The sequence below is a fragment of the Oryzias latipes genome, chromosome 15 (genome assembly GCF_002234675.1).
Source record: "Oryzias latipes chromosome 15, ASM223467v1".
NCBI classification, from domain to species: Eukaryota; Metazoa; Chordata; class Actinopteri; order Beloniformes; family Adrianichthyidae; genus Oryzias; species Oryzias latipes.
This window is the reverse complement of record NC_019873.2, coordinates 16,858,439-16,880,040: the sequence shown is the minus strand read 5'-3', so window position 1 is coordinate 16,880,040 and position 21,602 is coordinate 16,858,439. Positions and strand designations below refer to the sequence as shown.

Here is a 21,602-nt window from a genome sequence, read left to right as displayed (position 1 = left end):
AAAAATGATGGAGGATGTTCATGCCAATGATTTTAGTTGTCAAATATGGCATTTCAGTGGAACTGAACATGTGTATATTTTTAGTTTTCGTATTGATTATCACAAGAGCTTGTTTCCATATGTGGGTGCATAATCTCTTTATTCATGTGTTTTTCTGTGTGCATCATTTTCAGTTTCACACTTCTGTGTATTAAATCCAGTTCAACTTAGCTGGCTGTGAATCTCAGTAAACGACACAGGTCACATTGAGTGTCACACTACAATTCCCATTCTAACAATTGAAACACTTAGTTATTGTGCTGATGTGGGAGAAAAAAGTGTAGTTCTAGTTCTGAGTGTTCAGAGGCTGCAGACAGGTCAAAGTGCTACAACAGAGTAAACATATTCAGACCAACACACTGATTAGCAAACAGTAGGGATACTGATGCATGTGCAGCCTTCATGATAAAGAAAATTAGTAAAACAAAGCCATTAACAAGATTGATGGACACGTTGATGACGAAATGGAGAGTTTCCACAAGACATTTAGCCTAATAAAAAACAATAAAGCTTGATCGCTAAACAGTACTACCTAGTAGATCTAAGATTATTATTCATTTGTTTGCATTGAAGGCATTGACAGTCCAATTTAGATTAAAAATAAAGCCTCAGTCTGACACATTCAAGCATTTCACATCCCCATCCTCACTCTGATGAGGACATTTGGTCCCATTAATATGGGACTTTGACCATGTAGCACAACAAGAAAAGAGACAACAGCCTTCAGTAAACACTTTTATCATTTAGAAAACCCTGAAAAACGGATATCTGGAAGGAATTTGCAGTGAAACATCACAGAAGTCACAAACTTTGCCCATCTTTGTTTTGAATGAACCAAAAGACAGTTTATGATGAAAACTGTGTTCTTGGTGTTTTTAACATGTGCCTGTGGCATTTTTCTGATGATGGAGGACATGTATAAAAAAAAAGGCTCAAAATTGCATTTCTGAGTATTTTGTCATTCAAATGGTTGGGAGTCAGGAGCAGATGAAAAAATGTTGGAAAAAGCTCCCTGCTCCCCTTCATGATGCATCCACTTGTAGACGAATAGATCCATGTATGTCTTCATTTTCCTCATCTGAGCAGATATCTGGCTAAAAACTGGACAGCTGGATAGCTCCAACATTGCTCCCCATTTTAGGTTTAGGTTGGGGGTGAGAGGGGCTGTAAACTAGCAGGAGAGCATGAAAACATACAGCTCTATTAAGGGTGATGCATTTGTTTTACATGAATTTATAATGATAGAACTGAAAACATCCACTGTGTTCAGTTACTTTTTATGTCATAGTTTTAATAAAATTCCACAGTTTATTTCAGAACAAAAATTTGACCAATAATTCAAAATCAAACTAAATTACGCATAAACTAAAAATCGAATTGATACAATAACTTGGCATAAATACTGAACTCTATTTCCAGTCCAATCCTTGGCCTATCAGCAGCTTCTCCTAATCTTCAACAAAAACTGCTGTTTCTTGAGCAGCCTGGTCTGAACGCTGACCTGCAGACAAGCATGTAAATATGAGCAAAGGGATCGCTGGGGGCTAAATTTAGTGCCTCATCCCAAAACGCTGCTCATGTAACACTGGCCTCACATTCCAAACTCCAGTCCTCATGATAATGTAGTCTTACATTCTGAATATCCACACTATTCAAGCATCAATAAAATGTGCACCCGCATTTTGAATGTGCATGATCTCACATGGTTGGTAGAGGTAAATTATCAGCAACAACTGGATACAACTCAACAGCAAAAACACAATAACCTGCAAAACTCCAATCAAACCTCATTTTAGGAAGGAGACACAAGGAACACAAGCACGTTACAAACACACTACACAATCAATGCAACTCGTACATGAATTTTTTTTTTTATTTGTATTAAATTTGCCAGCAGGAAAAACTGAACATACTGTACACAAATGGATAACGGGAAGCAGAGAGAACCAACAATCCCGCCCACAATTTAGAGGCAACTTTCTAATGAAGTGCCACTCTTAACCCTTGTGCTATCTTAGATGACCCCACCCCTTACATCGACGTGTTCTCCCTACCATGACAAAGGTGGATAAAGGTGGAAAGATTTCATGTAATCCATGGACACCAGTGAGGTTCACAAATCATTGAAAAATAAAGGTTCAGCGCGCTGTCTAGTGGTTCTAGATGACCCAACTCCCAATGTTAAAGTGGCTAGGATGGCACAAGGGTTGCGAAACTACGGCCCAGAAAATATTCATTCATTCATCTTCCTCCGTTTATTCCCTTTCGGGGTCACAGGGCTGCCGGAGCCTATCCTGGCCACTTGTGGGCAAAGGCACCCTGGACAGGTCGCCTGTCTGTCGCAGGGTAGAGTGTCCACAATCACACACCCACACACTCTCACATTCACACCTAGGGACAATTTAAATTAACCAATTAACCTATGAAGCATGTTTTTTGGATGGTGAGTGGAAGCCAGAGTCCCCGGAGAGAACCCACGCATGCACACGGAGAACATGGACACTCCACACAGAAAGGTATTGGTTCCGGTCCCCCAGCCGGGACTTGAACCAGGGGCCTTCTTGCTGTGAGGCAAGAGCGCTAACCACTGTACCACAGTGCAACCCTAGAAAATATTAGGTTTTTAATTTTTGCACAAAAAAGGCATAGTTAAAAAAAACCACTGGAAATGTTTTTTATAAAAATCAATAGATCAGAGTGGGCCTTCAATCCATTTTCATTCTGAACAGCTCTCTTCTGTTCTATGAGGGAACCTCAATGCAGGAAGTTTAAGTACTGCAGCGTGTGCTTTGCGTGGTTTCAGCCATATACCCTACTCTGACAGATGTGCCTGCCTTCATCATCATCTACAAAGAAGGGAAAATCAGAATGAAAATAAAAGTAAGCAACCAACCAATCAGACGTGCAGTTAGATACTGGAACCTGTGGAGGAATGGGGCGCAGCAACCGTGTTTCTTATAGAAGAGCAAAAATGTTAATCTACTCTGAAAGTGGGGCAGAGGACAAAAGACTTAGATTGTCTTCAGTGTGGCCCTCCCCCCCTTCCCCCCTCTCAACCCAAAATCCTTTCCCGCCACCCTGACAGAGCGAAAACAAAAGCCAAACAGCAGGACCTGCCAACTGCACTCATCAGTGAGCACGTCTGGATGTGAGGTGCTGGATCCCATGAGTCTTGTCAGAAGCGACCTTTGAGAGGTGTATATATATATATATATATATATATATGTATATATGTGTGTGTGTTTTTTTTTTTTTTGAAGATTAAAACTTCTTCCCTTTGAATCGTAAAGAGAATGACTCAGGCAAAGGCTGGTAAACCCCCTCCCCAAAAAAGCAGTTAAGCAGACACAATGAGTCAATCCTGCGGTCACATCAGCAGATCAATGGAAACAAAAAGCCATCACTGCTCTTGGCGTCTGTGTCACAAATGGCACCAACACGTGTTAGAGAAAACACACCATCAGAAATAGATCTACTTCTACATGAGAGACCCTGACATACATTGTATGGTTGTATGATACAACCACAGCAGAAGCACTACAGTACTTTTTGGGTATCAATTGAAAAAGGAAAATTAAAAAAATGTATAGTGCTGTCAGAGATATGCAGGCATGTCGTGTGAAGACCCACGTGTCTTCACTTCAAATGTCATGGAAGTAGTAAATATCGCTCGTGCCGTTAGTCTCGTGTTCGATCACACGGGGCAAAAATAGTATTAGCTCTTGTATCGACCGCTCATTTTTAAGTAAAAAGTGCGACTCTATGGTTCGGAAGTGTCTGAAGCACGTGTTTGAGGGGGGCAGCCTTTCCCTCGAAGCGGGGCTCTTTACGGCAGACTGAGGGTCGCGGAATCTCCCGTTACACCTCGAAAGCTGCACATTGAATTAAAAAGAAACCCACCGAGAGACGCGGTAAACCGGTGCTAAATGTGGGTTCGAGCACCAGTGAGACAAAGAAAAGAAGGCTGACAGAAGATGCAAAAACGAGTCCTTCAGAGACTCATCACAGGCAAACACAGAGCATCAGTCAGAGACAAATGAATCAACCTAATATTGTGATACATTTCACGGTAATAGAGTTCGGAATTTAATAAAAGTCTATAAACGATCACTTTTCTTTTAAGATAACACCTCCTCGTTCATTCACAACATCGTTTAGTCTATTTTCATCCAGGAATAACTTCTTACCTCCTCACGTTAGTCCAGTGTGTGGTGAAACATTCAGGGAACCTCGTAAATTGCTGCTTACACCCCCGTCATTCCCCCCCCTTTTTTTTATCTAAGCTTCAAAGAAACCTTCTTTTGGGGCATTTACTTACATTTACTTACATTTTTGGTTTAAAAAAGTAAATGCATCATAGCAGTTATATATTTTTCTTTATAAAGACTTTAATTTTTTTTAAATCGAAAAAGACTTGTGTTCGTCTGTCTATTTTACGAGTTTCTGTGAAAGTGTCGCCTGTCAGTTCCACATGTGTTTAAAGACTGCGGCTGACATGGAGATTTATACACTGCAAGCACGTTGCTTATATTTATCTAAGACATAAATCTTATGATAAAGAAAACCAAGAATTCTTGACACTATGGTTAATTTTAAAAACTGCAAATTAATTTGTTTGACTGAAGAAACTCAAGTTGGGCACAAAGGTTATCTAACTCATTCACATTACTGTATTATTAAACAGTCTATCAATGTGTTGAAAGAAAAGGCATACTATGATGAATAATAAATGATGTTTTCCAGAAAGGAAACATGACGCTTAACTTGTGATTGTTTTTTGAATTTATATTTTTACTTTATTTAGGCTCCTGCTAAAAAAAAGGGTTTGACCCGTAAATATGTTTATGTATTGTATATGCTTCTTAATATTTCCTATAATTAGTATATAGACATATGTTTTCTTTGTCCCCCCTCCCAATTGTTTCTTGGCAGTGATTCCTCTTGTTTTCCTGAACATTCGTCCAAACTAATTATTGTTTGTTTTAATAATTTTAGCCTAATTCTCCTGAATATGGCTCAGTCTTTCAGGCATCTCTTACAGTAAAAGGTTGTTTTTTTTCAGCAAGTGGAAAACTAACTAGGAGCGTTTCTCATGAGAGATTTAACGACTTCACTTGACAAAAATGTGCGTTTTTGTTAAACGGAAAATTTAAAAACTACTTCAGTGGGACAATGAACTTTTATTTTTAAACACCATCTGAGGAAATTGCACACGGAACGTAACAGATGCAAGCAGAAACAGCTCTTGGCGATTCATCCTACCTTGTCTTTGGCAGAAAACAGGACTCTGCTTCTCTGAGCTGAGCTTCAAAACAAAGCAGTCAAACAAAGTAAAGGGTGTGAGATAACGGTCCACAATCCTGACCATGTTTTGTTACTCCACCTCTTTACAACTGTGTGAAACACTATCACCATGAAAAGTGACTAATCCAGGATTAAAAAAAAAAACATTTATAGGAGACAAAGATGCAAAAACAGCATGAGTAAAAAAGCTTAGTGATTCATGTGACATTTGAACAAATGTGTGTGAATCCATCAGAAGGTTAAGGCAGACCTCAGTCTGACACATGCACGCAAGGACAAAACCATCAACAGAATGAAACTATCAGCATTTTCGCATGTCTTCCCATTCTGCCCTGTAAGGTTGTTGTACCCAAAAATGCGTCTGAAAACACCAGAAGTTGGTGTCTGCTGTTTATTCATGCAGACGTGGTAGGTAGTTAGTCTGTTTTCCTGAGTCGAAAATAACCTTGTGGTTTTGGAATGACACCACTGGCTGAGAGCTGGAGGAGTTTGGGTGGAACCGAGTCACAGAGGACTGAGAACCTTCTATCTGTTCTGGAGACACAAAACTATTGAAACATTGTGTTAAACTTACAGTAAGTTTCTTTAAGTCTGTGTTCACTCTGTGCTCATGGGAGCCTTGTTTGCAGGACTATGTGGCCAAAATGGGAATGTTTTCTAGCAGCTGAGTGAGACCTTGACTGTGATTTTCCATAAAGAGAGCAACAGGATTGAGAAGAGAAAAGAAGAAAATGAAGGACGAGGCCAACGAGACACAAACAGGATTTTATGAGTCATATAAAGTAAGAAAAGATGGGAAACTTGCTCAAATGCTAACCAGAATTTATTACAAAATAAAAAAAAGAGTCATGATCAAAACCTTGAGGTGTAAAACTTTTAGATAACTCTGGTAAAAAGTTGATGGTTCAGTTTTTACATGAATTAAACTGAAGCTGGTTTATTCTGTCATACAACAGATGGTTCAAGTGTTCATGTCAGCATGTCAGTGTCATATAAATCACTTTTTTGTCATTTATTTTATTTATATTTAGAGAATCTTTCCTGTAAAACGGAGAGCACTGAAGGTTCTCCAAAACTCTTTAGATGATGATAGCTTTTAAATCTTGACAAGTTGTTACTGACAAACAGTAATATATTTTAGACCGCTTGTTACTGTTGATCCAAAGTAATTGCTTGCCTACTGTTTCAGAATTGTGATGGGTTACGTGAGGTTTATACTTTTAAGTTGGAACACCCGTTGAAATAGACCATAGCATGAAGTGACTGTTATGATTTAGTGAGGACAAATCAAACAGTCAGAATGCAGGGGGAGGCTGGAACAACTGCTCTGCCAAAGCCCCTAAAAAAACAGGTCTTTGGATGAGGTGAGAGCATGAAGGGGAGATGCCATCTGACTGTAGTTCCACCTTAAAAGTGGCAAACCCCAAGAACCGTTACAGCTGCTTACATGAATCAGGGAGATGGTTAGTCCAAAGTTGCTTACACCTGAGCTTCATCCATCTTAATAACCTGACCCTGAGAAATGTTAAACCAGAGAAAAGACGTGGATCTAACCTGAAACTTGGATTTGACAAAAAGGAGATTCTGGAGGAGTTAAGGCCAATGGCTTACAGGCAGCAGCATCTTAGTGAGACGGAGACGGCAGAAACTGTCCTTAGGGGAAGAGTTATAAGACAGTCCATAAGAAAATAATCCACAAAAAGGTCAAGTTCCAAGCAAAACAAAATCCTCTTCACTTACACCAAATTTGAACAGTATCATAAATCCAAACAGAAAAACAAGGTCCCTAATCCAAGAATCCATAAATTCAGGAACTAGAACAACATTTTTTATCAGGCCAAGTCAGATCACATCAAATGTCAAGGGGGAAAAAAGTCCCAATCCAATTCAAGATGGCACACAAATCCAGGTGCCAAATTTCACAGTAACAGTAAATCTGAAGAACTGAGCAAAATGAACTGGATCTGGAGCAGAGTTCATATGTGGTGGCATTACCATTAAGGAAAGCCAGGTGATTGACTGGGGTCTCAAACACTAAGAGGGCCTTAAGAGTCTAATAAAACATATCTAAAATAGTTTTTCCTCTAGATTAGTTTCATAAAAAAAAACGTCAGATGTAAGACGTAAGACAATGACTTAAGAAAATGACGTAAGACCACTGATGGAAAGGTATTCCAATTTTGCTCGCTACTGCAGCAATAAACTATTCTGTCTCCACGGCAACAAAAGTACCAGACATACCTGGCTTGAGTTTACCGCCACAGCAGAAAGTTTTTGAAGAGATTGTCAGAGCTGGCGTGCAGCTCAGCTAAGAACACGGAGCTCTGCTCCAAGGTCGCAGCAAACTCCACTGTCAACACATGAGTTCATTCAGTCTGTTGTTACATTTGTATTATTTAACAGCCAGATGGTGCCATCAGAAAAATACATCTTTTGTGAGCAGGCACATCCTAAAGGAAATCCACCAATCAGCACAGCATTGGCAGACAAAAGATCCCATTAATAAAATGAAAGAAACCAACAACACAGATATTTTCTTATTTTGTAGATCACCCTGGAAAAGAGAAGGAAAAGTAGAACATGTGTTCAAAGAATTGGACTATTAAAATAATCAATTACTTTTGGCTCAAAGATACAAAAATTTTGCTAATATTACCCTGAGACACAGATAATCCAAAAAGAAAAATGAAGTGAAACCATGGCTGTAGAAAAAGAAAAAGGCAAGAAGAAAGAAAGAAATTTGCTGCCACACTTTATTTTTTGCCACTGTTCTGGAAAGCAGTAACACTTTAAGGCTGCTGTCTAATAAAACCTTAAATTTAAAAATTGAAGTAAAAAGACAAGAACACAAAAGCCAAGTAGCTCAAACAAAAACTCTCTCAGGTAAATGACAATAAAACTTCTGTGTGCAAGAAGGAATGAAATAAGGATTTTATTTAGTTTTTTTCTAAGTGTGCTTTCTAAGACGATTGTCCAAAATCATAAATGATTATCAGAGTCCAAAAAAGTTACTGAAGCTGTAAAATGAACATGAGGTTGACCTAGAGCTGTTTATTTCAGACAGGACTGGCTATACGACCATGAAAAATGTTGTTTTTTCTTTTATTTTTTATTTTATTTTTCTTTTAGATCTCAAAATATTGAGCACAAAGTGAGCATTACAGATACAACTTGTGCTTACAGGATGAACAATTATAGAACCAGTTCTCAGCTAAAGTCTGTTTATTCTATAAAAATAAACCCACAGCCTAAATATATCTACCTGAAAAAAAAAGAAACCAGAATGGAGAACCTGAGATATTTGTACATCAAAAGACTAAAATATGCTACATAATAAAAACAGATAAAAATGAACTGCACTGTAGCCTGCAAAAATAAAAAAAAGACAGACAGCTATGGCTCTATGAAAAACAACAGGACACATTTATTAAAGTTACAAATATGAAATTAGGGTTTTTGAGGTAACTAAACCTATCATGACGTTTTTCTCAGTTGAAGCCCAAAAGGACAAAGTGACTTTTTTTACTAAAACTTCAATGTTTTGCTATTTTTATCAATACATTCTGGTTGATAAGTCACAGGAGTTTCTAAATCAGTGAATTGAAAAAAAGCATTTGTTTCAGGAAAAGGTAATAAGTTACTGTGACATACGTACATTTCTTTTAATGACAGTCACGTCTGAAAGACTACATCTTGTGATTGACTGTTTGCAGTTTTCCATTCTGAAATGTCAAATGTTTTGATTTTAAGCAACAAGCTGTTAAGTCAAAGTGCTAGAAGCAGATGTTTGTCCGTTTTTTATATAAACTACATTTTTATTTGCAACAAGTTAAAAATATTTAAAAATAGTGAGATGCTTTTGACTGACATTACCAAACAACTACATATTCATTCAAAGTAAAAGGGTCTAATTTAAGGCATTTAGAAAGTCAGTGAAGACATAACGAAAGGATCCTTGGCTATATCATTGTGGTACAAAGCCCAAATTCCAGAGGGTTAAGCGTTTAACTGTACTTAAACAGCAATTATGTCCCTTAGAGAACACATGGCTGCAGTGTCCCAGAGACAAACAAGCTTTGGTGAAAATGAACTCCAGAGCCACAGCTTTTCTCAAAACACCTCTTCAAGATGCCAACTTTCATCGTTCATCATCCAAGTGAGCTGAAAAGCCACACCTGAAGTAAAACAAAAACAAACTTTCACACAGAAAAAAATAAATTTGTGTTTGTAAGCTGACGATCACAAAGTTAGAGTTCAATGTTTCAGGTAGGTTGCCAGTTTGAGACTATAATTATATTCAGATCCATAATTGCCGGGATCTCATAGCTCATCCTCACATTTTTTCTCTTTTCTATCTTAAGTCTGTGGAATGTGCTTCATTTTTAGACCAAATCAAAATGGAGGTAGAAGATCCAAAGTTCCTTAAGTTCTAACTTTCTGATATTTTGCCAATGAAAGCAGCTGGAGGTGTGCAAAGGTGAAGTGACCTTTATAGGACAGTTAACCAACGTCTACACAGTCTGGACTGCAGCTCAACAGACGTGCTGGTGGTTGAGGTTTTTCCAGACCTGCTTTCTCTGAAAGCTCCTGAGCAAAAATAACTATTGCTGTTACTAAGTAAGTTTGTTTCTGCTTGCTAAAGGTAAATAGGCCTGGCCAGAACTATATTGTACTAAGCCGCAGACTTTGTTGGGACAAACCTGAAAGTCTAGCAATGGTCTCTCCTGCTGTAAACAATTCTTTTGTGAGACGAACATCTTAACTCCTTCCCATCCGGCTGCTCCAGACAGTTCCCTGCTCTGCCCTTTTTAGAACATAACATGAACAACAAACATCATACATGTGGGATTCCAGGGCATCCTGTGAAGTTTGTGGGGGGAATGGGCTGGAAGTGACTTTCTCGCATTTATGAGGACCATAGTGGAGAAAGGATTTCCAGCGGATGGCCTCCTCGACCTCTGAAGGACTTATGAGCCTCAGAAAAAAAGTGAAGCAAATTTCTGCTTAGATTAACGTTTGATCTAAAGCGACGAAGACAAGCAAACAGGGAAACTCTGGAGGGAGTGTTGAGGGGGTTTAAAACCCTGTGATGGGCTGCAAAGGTCATGTACTGGCAAGAAATTTCTGTTTGGATTAATTAACCATAAATCTTCTGTTGTACAAACAAGTACAACATTTAAAAAAGTCAACACAAAGTTTCCCCACAGCAGCTTAAGTTGAGGATTTTTGAATCAGCATCAGCTCCATAATTCTGATGGAGCTTGTTTTCCTGGGCATCTGCCCAAAAGACAAAAGCCCAGACACGTTTGATTCACTCCACTCACATTGCACGCACTTTATCTCTGCTTTAATGGGCAAAGGCAAATCTGAAATGAAAATGCTTCGGCCAAAAACAATCGGAGGTTTATCAGCGTATAAATTCAAAATGAAATTATTACGTCATTTTTTTTACATGTTTCTGTTCTTGCTCGTTAAGTAGAGAAAAATACACTTTGCAATTTTATTTTTCATTAAAATTGTTTCATTTTCTTGCAAGAATAAATGTAAAAGCAATCATACCAAAAGGGCAAAAACAGAGTAGGGACGGATAAAACTCTGTTTTTATTCCCTCTGTAAACTATTAAGAATCTGTTTTCAATTTGTAGGATAATTTGGGTGAATTTCTAAGTTTATGTATTGTTATACATCAACTTGATAGGAACTTTGTGGTCTGTAGCTAAATGGAATGTGGATATTTAGAGGAAATTAATGCGAATCCTGGGCCGGAGCACAAACTGTTACACACAAAGAACCCAGACTGACAGCAGAACCAAATATTGATGCCAAAACAGACTGCTAAATGGGTTTATCTTTTTACTGTGGGTTATAGTTGAAGATCTATGATTGTAACTTTTGACATAAGAGGCATCAGAGTGCACTTTTTTTCTGTCGAGGAAAGAAGTCCAAGCTGGAGGATGTGAAAGGGGAGGAACACAGAACTGGAGGAGGGAGGTCAGCAGTCATTTGGGCCAACGTTTAAATCTTTCCTTTATTTTATTTTTTGAACTTGTTGCACTTTGTCATAATCAAAACGCAACAGTTCAAGAAAAAGTTTGTTTTAAACTATTCAAACTGCTGCAGTTTGAAAAGAACAAATGCTTGTAAAATCTAAATTTTAAAAGATTAAAAAAAACCAAGAAAAGATTAAAAAGGAACAAATAGAAAAACAGCATTAGTGACATCTGAGTTTTAATGTTTTACTTTAAATTAGGAATGATTGACAAGATCTCTTTACTTTCTTTTTACAAATCAATAGTCCATCTTAGCAGACAAAAGCAGTCATAGATATCTAAATTTTGCTCATCCATTAACTGTCTCCTTATCTGTATTCAGCTCACTCAGAAAGCAAAGCAAGCAAAGAGGATTGTGACCACATCCTGTCCACAGCCGCTTCTTTAATCCTATTTTAAACTAGTCTAATGACTGTATAAAACATTTACAAAGCAAAAAGTTTATATGAAGCAATGGGGGTGGATGGGTGATGGTTTATAGTTGCTTTGCAGCCACAGCACTTGAACTTCCGGCAGTTATTGAGCTGATGTGAACAATTATACAAACCAATATTCTCTGGAAAAAACATGACATGATCCAGCGATGGATCTCATAACTGATAAAAACAAACCCATTTGACCCACAGTTGAAAAATGTTCAGGTAATGACGCAATTTTTTAAAACAGTGCCTACTTGTGTCTATAGTTTTGTCCTAAAATAATGCACCGCCTTTTTAAAAATCACTTGTTGCATTTTATTGACCCAAGTTGATGAGCAAGATCTTCCATAAAAACATGACATATGCTTTTCTTTATCCTGCTGTCATGTGTAGCACACATGAAGTCCAGGGTCATCTAAGTATGCAATTCCTGATCAATACATACAGTTAAAGGCCACAAATCCATTTGTATATTTTAAAAACATGTAAACTACTGAGTTTACTAAGCTTTTTAGAAGATTTGGTGAAATGCATATGTTGACATTATATATTTGTTTTATCAATGGTTTCTTTTGTGACATGCAAAAGTCTTTAAGTTTTTTTTAAATTTCCATCAGAACTTAAGTAGCACCATGATCATGTTTGGTAAAACCCAATCAATCGAGCCATTTTTTTTTTGCTGTAAAAATCAATTACAATGTTTCAATCTAATTAGAACTGGTTTATTAACCTCTGAAGCCCTGGCGTCTACATGCATGGACATCACATTTTGTTTCATATTACCATGTAGTTAATTCTGCTTAACTGGAGCCCTGTGACTACATGTGTTGTATTGATTCTAAGGTTAACTTGTCTAAGCCGGGTTTAAAATAAGCTTCTATAGCTATCAATGGCTGTGAGTGAGGTCAGGATGAATAAACTTCACAATGATCACTTCATTTTCGCCTCTGTTTTTGAAACCTTAGAAACCGTTTTTGCTTGAACTCACTTTTTTTCTGCATCTTCCTCCTTTACTCTTCTTAAAGCTGCTTGATTGATCCCAGGCTAAGATGAAGTGATCCCAAACCATGACACCAGATGAGCCATGCTGCAGATGAAGTGTGTGGTGCTGAGACACTCAAAGAGAAACGTCCACTATCGCATACACGGCACCTGTGAGCGTGTTGTCTGAAGTGAAAACATAAAGTCTGTGGAAAAACACAACTTTCCCATTTCTGATGAAGCGAAGCCTACTCGTGTTTGGAGGATTACATTCCAATCTTTAGAATTACAATTAAAACATGATGAGACTTGTCATATTTTGTCATCCTGAAAATATAAGATGTGTAGATTGAATTATTTTTTAATTTTAAAAGAATATATTTGAAATTGGATTTGACATTTTTTGTTAACTTTGAGTCTGCCTGAATAGGTACAGATAAACTAACTGCATAGAATTTTGCTTTTTTTTAAATATATTGTCCTAATATAAAATAGGATCAAATGAGTCAAGTTTGATATCATATTGACAAAATCATTTTTAAGCAGCTTTGAAGAGAAAACAAAGTGGAAAAACAAAAAGTTGCAGTCTGGCCTCAAATAAACTCTAACTTAACAGTTCTGCAACTTCTCTTGTTGATTTCCTCAAAGTGCATTTTATCTCTTCTTTTGAGCATGACAAGCTAACTAAAGACTAATCACAACTGTGAAGCGAAAACACAAGAGTGAGTTTGGGATGCATTCCGGGAATTAGATATGTGGTGTAATAGACCAGTCTGACGATGAATCAGGTTTAAAACAATGGAATGACAGACAAGACACTTAAAAAGGAATTTAGAAAAAAACCTTTTGCATCAAAGCCATCATTTTACTAAATTCAGGTAAATGAAAAACAGAAACCACAATAACAACAAAAAAGAGCAAATCCAAGAAAAAGCCTAGACCGCTAATATTTAAAAGATGGAAACAAAAAGGGAAGCAAAAACAAATTTTTGCATTTGACTCACCAGTAAAAGAAGAAATTTGGCATATTTATTTGATGAATGATGGTTTTCTCTGACAGACCACAAAGGGAACAAGTTACTGCTGTGTGTTACTTTCTTTAAGACTTGCAGCTGAACCAGCAGGACTAAGATTAGTCACTTCAAACGTCAACGCTGATCTTCAATCTCAACAAAGTCGATAACCTCTGAACTCCAAAAACACAAGAGCAATCACTGGCAGCAGCAATGTGTTTTTCAATCTACACTCAGTGGCCACTTTATAAGGCACACCTGTCAAACTACTTGTTAACACACATTACTAATCATCCTGTCACATGACAGGAACTCAATGCATTGAGGCATGTAGACATGGTCAAGGCGATCTGCTGCAGCTCAAATTGAGCATCAGAATGAGGAAGAAAGGGGATTGAAGTGACTTTGAACGTGGCATGGTTGTTGGTGCCAGACAGACTGGTCTGAGTATTTCAGAAACTGCTGATCTACTGGGATTTTCACCCACAACCATCTTTAGGGTTTACAGAGATTGGTCCAAAAAAGGGAGAATATCCAGTGAGTGTCAGTTCTGTGGGCAGAAATGTCTTGTTGATGTCAGAGGAGAATGGCCACACTGGCTAATAGAAAGGCAACAGTAACTCAAAGAACCACTGGTTACAGCCGAGGTCTGCAGAAGAGCATCTTTGAACGCACAACACGCCCAACTTTGAGGTAGATGGGCTACAGCAGCTGAAAACCACACCGGGAGCCACTCCTGTCAACTATAAACAGGAAACTGTTCACACAGGCTCACCAAAACTGGACAATAGAGGATTGGAAAAATGTTGTCTGATCTGATGAGTCTGCCACATTCGGATGGTAGGGTCAGAATTTGGCGTCAACAACATTTAAGCATGGATCCATCCTGCCTTGCAATGGTTCAGGCTGGTGGTGGCGGTTTCATGGTGTGGGGGATATTTTCTTGGCACACTTTGGACCCCTAGTACCCAACCAATTGAGCGTGGTTCCAACACCATGGTCTAATTGAGTATTGATCTTATTCATTTAGAAAATTATGTGTTGTGTAATATTGGGGAAAACAATCTTTTTGGGGCTTAAAGATCATTTAAATTTTCTTCTTTCCACTTACTTTCCACCCAATAATAGAACTCTATTTGACAAACATGTTTTGTGGATTCAATGTGTCATATGTATGTACTGTATGTATAAGTGCAAATACATCTATTTATGATTAGATGCAATTATAATGTCAACAAAATAACCTAATTTCTTTTATTAATTTCCAATCAATTTTGAGAATTAATATCACAAACAGATTTAAGATCTTTGTGTGTTTTTTTATTTTTGTTTACTCTCCAGAAAATTGCTTGAAATAAACCAATCAATAAACCTTTACTACACAGATGATAAGATATGCATAAAATGTAGATGTGTGAGAACTTTCAGGGATTTGATAGCCGCTTTCTCTTATCTCATTGCTGCAGTAGCATGTGTGTCTTACAGCAGATGTTACAGTATTTTTCATTTTTCTCTTTTTCCTGTCCTCTTAGACCCCAGACGGTGACAGCAGACAGTGGCCCTTATTACGACGCTCTTTGCAGGAGGGACATTCATAAATCTTCATTCAAATAAAATTTATGTCTTTGTGGTTCTTTGCTTCCTCAGCACTAGGATTGAACCAAAAATCATTCAATTTGATCTTTTTGGTTACTTTAAAAGCGTTTCCATCCAATTAAGACAATCTAACCACTTTGGATTAAACTGGAACTCGGTTGTAAATGGGCACTATATAACACAAAATAAATAAACATAACTGATTTGAAACCGTATCAGTGTTCTATTGGCGCCAAGAGTACAAAGCACCAATATAACCTGTATCTACAAATCCAAACTAAGATTTTCATGGCAAAATATGGCCACACAAAATGAAAAATAATAACCCTCATTCACTGGAGTACTATGAAAAAATTCAATTATGAATAATAGATGTGTAATAAGATAGAATTCCTATTGTAAGATGTGAAAAAATTCACTTTGTGAACAGTATATTATCAAGTCCAAAAACGTTTCTTCAAACTGATGTTTTTGATTACATTAATATTTTAATAAAGAAAACTTTCTGACCACTTTAGTCTTCAAACTAAAACTCTCATATATTTGACTAAACACACAGGATGAAATCACAGCAATTATTAATGCATTTCAGATGTGATTTTCAAAAAAGGCCCATCTGGCTCAGATTCACTTCCTAAACTCTACTATGGGTTTGGGTTTGATTATCAGGCGCTTTACTCAAGAAGTGAAAACAAACCTGACCTTATTTATTGATACAGGTTAATAAAACCACATTCCATCGTGTTGAAAGTGAACATAGCTGAAGCACAACTTATTTTCTTTGAAAATATACTCCAATGTTTCAGCTCAGGGTTGTTTTCAGACCTGTGTTTTCCTCTAGATTTGAGGATATGAGCTTTCTAAACTCAGACATGCCTTTTTATCTTTCCTCTAGCACTCCTTAAAGGTTTCCAAAGCAAAGTGAAATGATCCTCTAATTTAGCAAAAAAATTAAAATGAAAATGAGCAACGTTAGCAGCTGAGATTTGTTTTTGTTTTTTGCATCTTCTTTTTTTACTATCTTCTAATGACCCTTGAAGGAGAGTAGGAATGGTGGCAGTTTTGACCTCCTCTTCTCAGAGAAACCCACATGAAAAGGATGCCACATAAAGTCTGCACTTGTAGTGGCTGATGATTTTTGGGTAAAAATGACCTTCCAAAGGACATTAAATATAAAACAAAATTAAATATAAACACACTTTTATTGGCCATGTTTTGATCACCTGGTTTCCCTCCACTGCATCATATTACCCTGATACATACTTTACGTGATGTGCTATCTGCTCTGGATGACTTTGAGCTTCTAATTATAGAGGTCCAATTGTCACAGGACACAGAGTTCTGCAAGTGTTTGACAGAGCTGCATGAAAGTACAGCTGCAAATGTTTATTTACTAAAAAGCAAAGTTTATTTCATGTCATTTCTAAAGACTCGAGCAAAGAGGCAATGTGTAACATGTAATCAATAAAACCCACTTAGCAAAGCATTTTCAAATTTGCCTTGATCAGGAAAAATCCATCACCTGCTAGAATAAAGCTAGAATGAGCACTGAGAGGGCAACTCTGTCCTGCAGCTACTTTCTTTTGGTTTTAAGTATCAAAACAAACCCCAGAGGGCTCTGCTCCTGCTCAGCAGGTGAGATACCAATGCTTTTTTAAAATCTAAAAACTAGATAAGATAAGATAAGATACGATAAGAGGAGATAAGATGAGATAAGATGAGATGAGATGAGATGATATGATATAAGATGACTTCACGTCTAGAAAATAACTGATGAGAAAACAAAGTGCATTATCTGGAAAAGGTTTAAAAAGAGAATAATTGCGGAAAATATTTAACCACTAGAAAATGTTCCAGTCTATTTTTCTTGGAATTAAGTAACTTCACAGTTCTGCAACTTTTGTTCTTTAGTTTGCTATAATAGCCTTTTGCTTCTTCCCTTGATAGAATAAGATCAAATAAAAACATATTAAATGGGTGTCAACTCTAAAATGTCCTTTCATAAAGATTTGCAAGAAAGCTAAGGGATGGGTTTAATAAAATGAATGGACTGCATTGCATAGTTGCAAAAATAAATCAAATTGTACATGTATGAATACATACAGTATAAACAGCGTTTAAGATGCATAAGGAGCAGCAAAAAAGGCTGGTTTATAGAAGTTTCTGTTACTTCTGGTCAAATTTGCTTCTTTTTAACTTTTTGTTTATTCAATCCATCAAAAATGGATGTGACTCCATACAGGTACACTAAGGATCATATTCCACGTGACCACATGCTGTCCGCTGCTTCCATAATGCAGTAGTAGTGAGCTGTGTTGTGTCATCTGCTGACCGAGAGTGTTTGTGGAAGATGTCAATTCTCATGCAGTCAGTCACCTGCTGTGATGCTTCAGCTCCAGCAGTGGTCCAGTCTCGACCTCTGTCCAAAACAAGTTCCTTCAACTTCCTCTGCAGCTATCACAACATGGATGGACGCAGCCCATATGTTCTAGAGGGGACTATCAAAGCCGCGGCTGGCTTCTCCTCGCCTCTTACCACAGATCAAGAATAGCTGTCATGACCCCTCAGAGCGCACTGGGGGGGGGGGGGGTGCGCCACACCAGTCACGTCCGCTCTGCGCACTGCGATTATGTCACCTTGTCTGCGATTTGCAGTCTGAGCTTAACTTTAAACATTTGCAGGGACCGACTAAACACAACCCCTGGGGTTTGTGCTGCTGTTAGCAGCCCGCGCACCGTCCGTCCACGCGCACTCTTACCAGTCTGTGTACCATCGCATGTGAGCTGCTCCTCCGTATGCCCGCAGGGATGTGAAGACATACGTTCGTGTGTTTTTCTGTTCCCTGGATGCACAACTCGGCCTGGCGCAGTCGTGAGGCTGGCTGGCACAGTTTCAGGCTGCACGGCTGCAGGCGTCGGAGGGGAGGTGGACTGGTCCAGATTGTGACAAATATAGGCCAGCGTGGAACCCGATCACTGCAAACGAGCCGCCAGAAAAGAGATGCTGTGACGCGTCAGAGACACAAACGAGCCCAAAAAAGCAGTTTGGTGGTTTTACAAGGAATTTTATTATGCTTTGCGAACTACAGTTAACTGTTCAATCATTCATCCATCCATCCATCCATCCATCCATCCATCCATCCATCCACATATCTATTTATACATCCATCAATTCATCCATTCAAGCATTTTGGATTTTGCTTAGCTTAAATTAACAAGGTCATCCCAAAAACCTTTGCTACGGGCAGAACTAGGGCTCCTGTAAGCAATCGCTGTGAGTTAAATCAAACACTAGTGAAACTGGTGCATCCCAGTTATTATAAAAAAGGTTCTTGCACATTTTTTTTATGGATGACATCAAATGATTGAAGAAAGGTGTTATGTATCCATTTTTAGTAGAAGTGACTTTGAAACGACCAGGTTTCTCCATCCCAAGATATTCTTAAAGGTAATTGTCCCCTTGCACTCAGCTTGCTGCCACAGACTTCAGGTACTTGCAGACATCAGTAACAATGTGTAAATTATTAAACTTAAGTCAATTTTTCTCATTGTTTATTAACACAATCTTGAGATAAAGGATCTCCTCCACCCTTAACGTCTCACCCTGAAGAGAGCGAGCTGTACAAAAATTTTAGAAGTTTAAAAGCGTTTACTTATCACTGTCCATTCTGCATCAGCGGGTGAGTGGAGGTATTTCATGTTCAGGGACATGGACTGCTAAAAGCAGGGATGTAACTTCCTACTTTAAAATGTATTTACCATTCATTCATTCATTCATCCATTCATTCATTTTCTTAAGCACTTTTCCCTTTCGGGGTCACGGGGCTGCCAGAGCCTATCCCGGCCACTTGTGGGAGAAGGCAGGGGACACCCTGGACAGGTCGCCAGTCTGTCGCAGGGTAGAATGTCCACAAACACACACCCATTCACTCTCACACTCACACCTAGGGACAATTTAGATTTACCATCCCTGCAATTAAATCAGAGACAGGAGTGAAGATGATGTGACCCATGAGATTTGCTCACCACACTGATTGGCAGGTCAAAAAAACACGGTAGTAAGTGTGAATGAACAGGTATCTGACGGTAAAGCATCTCCCACAAGAACACTGCAGTCACAGTCCTTCAGTATCAGCAGAAACACACCAGCTGGTTCATCTAATATTTTATTTCATGACAACGGTTCAACTTACAAGTCTTGCTGCATTTTATTTTGAAAGTCATATCATCCTCAACCAGCTAAACGTTGTGTGGAAAGAAAAACAGCCAATTCCAATTCTCAGACTCTTTTTTTTGTGAGTAACTCCAACGTATTGCTTAGGTCTTACCTAAATTATTAATCATACGTTAGTCTTTTACATCTTTTGTCTTGAAATGTTAAAGACATTGCAAAATTCATGTGAGAAGTTGCCTAATCTGTGTCAGGGAGCAGGGTAATATGAGGACAATAGCTTTCATGACATCTGCTTTCAATAGCCAGATTATTTGTGCCAAAAGAAAAAAAGGCCCACCAAGTGCTTTGGAGATGACAAGAATACAAATAGGAGGAAAACAATAAGATGAATGTGACCTCTGACCCTTTGAAGACGAACTGCTACAAGAGTCTTTCTGCAGCACTGGCTGTGAATCCATCCAATAAAATAGGGCAGATAAAATATCCCACAAGGGGAGTGTTTTCCCTAACTCCTACTTTAAAACAGATGTGTAAAAATTGTTTCGGAACTTTACCAAACTCTTGTGTTGATTTATATGCTCCGCATCTGCCAGATGTTTGCTTTCCTCCTCCACTCCCAAGCCTGATCCTGATACCGAGAGCCCCAGTAATCAGGGTCCTGATACCGTGATCCTGCGCAGACGGTGCCCAGAGGGGCGATGGAGTAACTCTGTGACCCAGTTATGCAACTGAAAGGACTGTGGAATTCCTGATGGCTGCAGCTGCATTCTTTGTGAGTGCAAAATGTCACATTTTTCAAAACACCTCACATGGCACCGAGGCACATGAGCCTGCCAATCTTCTCATGACCTAAATAAAGAAATCCTTTCAGTTCTTTTGAGTAGTTTTAAAATCATTTTAATCACAGTAGATTAACCTCTTGAACTGCTTTTTTTTTAGAAGGACTGAAACAATTTTCTCCAAAAATGTGGGTCAAATGATGCTGCACGTAAACGCAGAATACTACACAAAGTTTGTTCAGTCACTGAAGGACACAGTTCAGGTTTGTAGACGCAAATCATCAGATTAGCTTTAAATTGCTGGCATCTTGTTTGTGTCGTGCATTAACTGAACAGAGGAGAACCTTTCACAAGAATTTAGAAACGTCTGCGGTGATCTTGTGTCTTTGGGAGTGGTTGCATAACCAGATTAGAGTAGTTGGTTTTGGTGTTGAAGTTTAAAGAGGCCCGATTGGCTATTGGGTCGTCATGTCTAAATATCTGACCTGCCTGAATACAGAGGTTTCTAACACAGACGCTGAAGCATCTGGAAGTAATTCAAGTTCAGCTTTTCTGGGTTTGGTTCTTCTTCTCTATTTGAGCACAAATACATAGAGCTTTGATGACTGTTAAAGTATGATTATGCAGTGACTTGAAGAATTGAAAATGAAAGCCTTTGAGTTTTAACATTTTTTTTAATTTTCAAAAGATATTTTTTGCGTTTTAGTTCAGATATAAAAAGCATTATTTTAAAAAACTTGCATTACTTAAAATATTTTAATAGGATTAATTGATATATTCTAACCCTATAAACGTCCCATCTGGAAAAAAGGAATAAAAAATTTTATTAGTAAGAAAAAAAATGGTTGTGCATAATTCAGCCGACTGACATCTGTACTTTTGGCCTCAAAGATAAGATTCTTCAGTGCCCTCTACTGGTAAATAGTATTCATTACATAAAAGTAAAAAAGATTATCAAACTTTCAGATGTTGGACACCAAGGATTTATTTTTACTTAGTGCAGGCAGGTTGGAGCGGTTGGAGGAAAGTGTCAGGAGTGTTGTGTGACAGAAGAGTGTCAGCAAGACTCAAAGGAAAGGTGTACAAGACAGTGGTGAGACCAGCTCTGCTCTATGGGTTAGAGACGGTAGCAGTGAGACAGAGACAAGAGGCTGACATGGAGGTAGCGGAGATGAAGATGTTAAGGTTCTCCTTAGGAGTGACCAGGTTAGACAGGATAAGGAACGAGTACATCAGAGGGTCGGCTCA

General features: G+C 38.2%; 1 protein-coding gene across 4 annotated transcripts in view; it reads right to left on the bottom strand.

The window, feature by feature from the left end:
• Positions 1-18,326, bottom strand: part of slc29a1 (solute carrier family 29 member 1 (Augustine blood group)) — a 36,066-nt gene extending 17,740 nt beyond the window's left edge. Inside the window, exon 1 of one of the 4 annotated variants that reach the window (XM_011484335.2) lies at positions 18,161-18,326. The gene's annotated coding sequence lies outside the window, so the exon portion shown is untranslated. Of the gene's footprint in view, positions 1-4,226; positions 4,257-5,301; positions 5,398-17,778; positions 17,933-18,160 lie in introns of those variants that run through there. The other 3 variants (XM_011484333.3, XM_011484336.3, XM_011484334.3) reach the window with 3 other exon arrangements.
• Between the last annotated feature and the right edge of the window lie 3,276 nt (positions 18,327-21,602).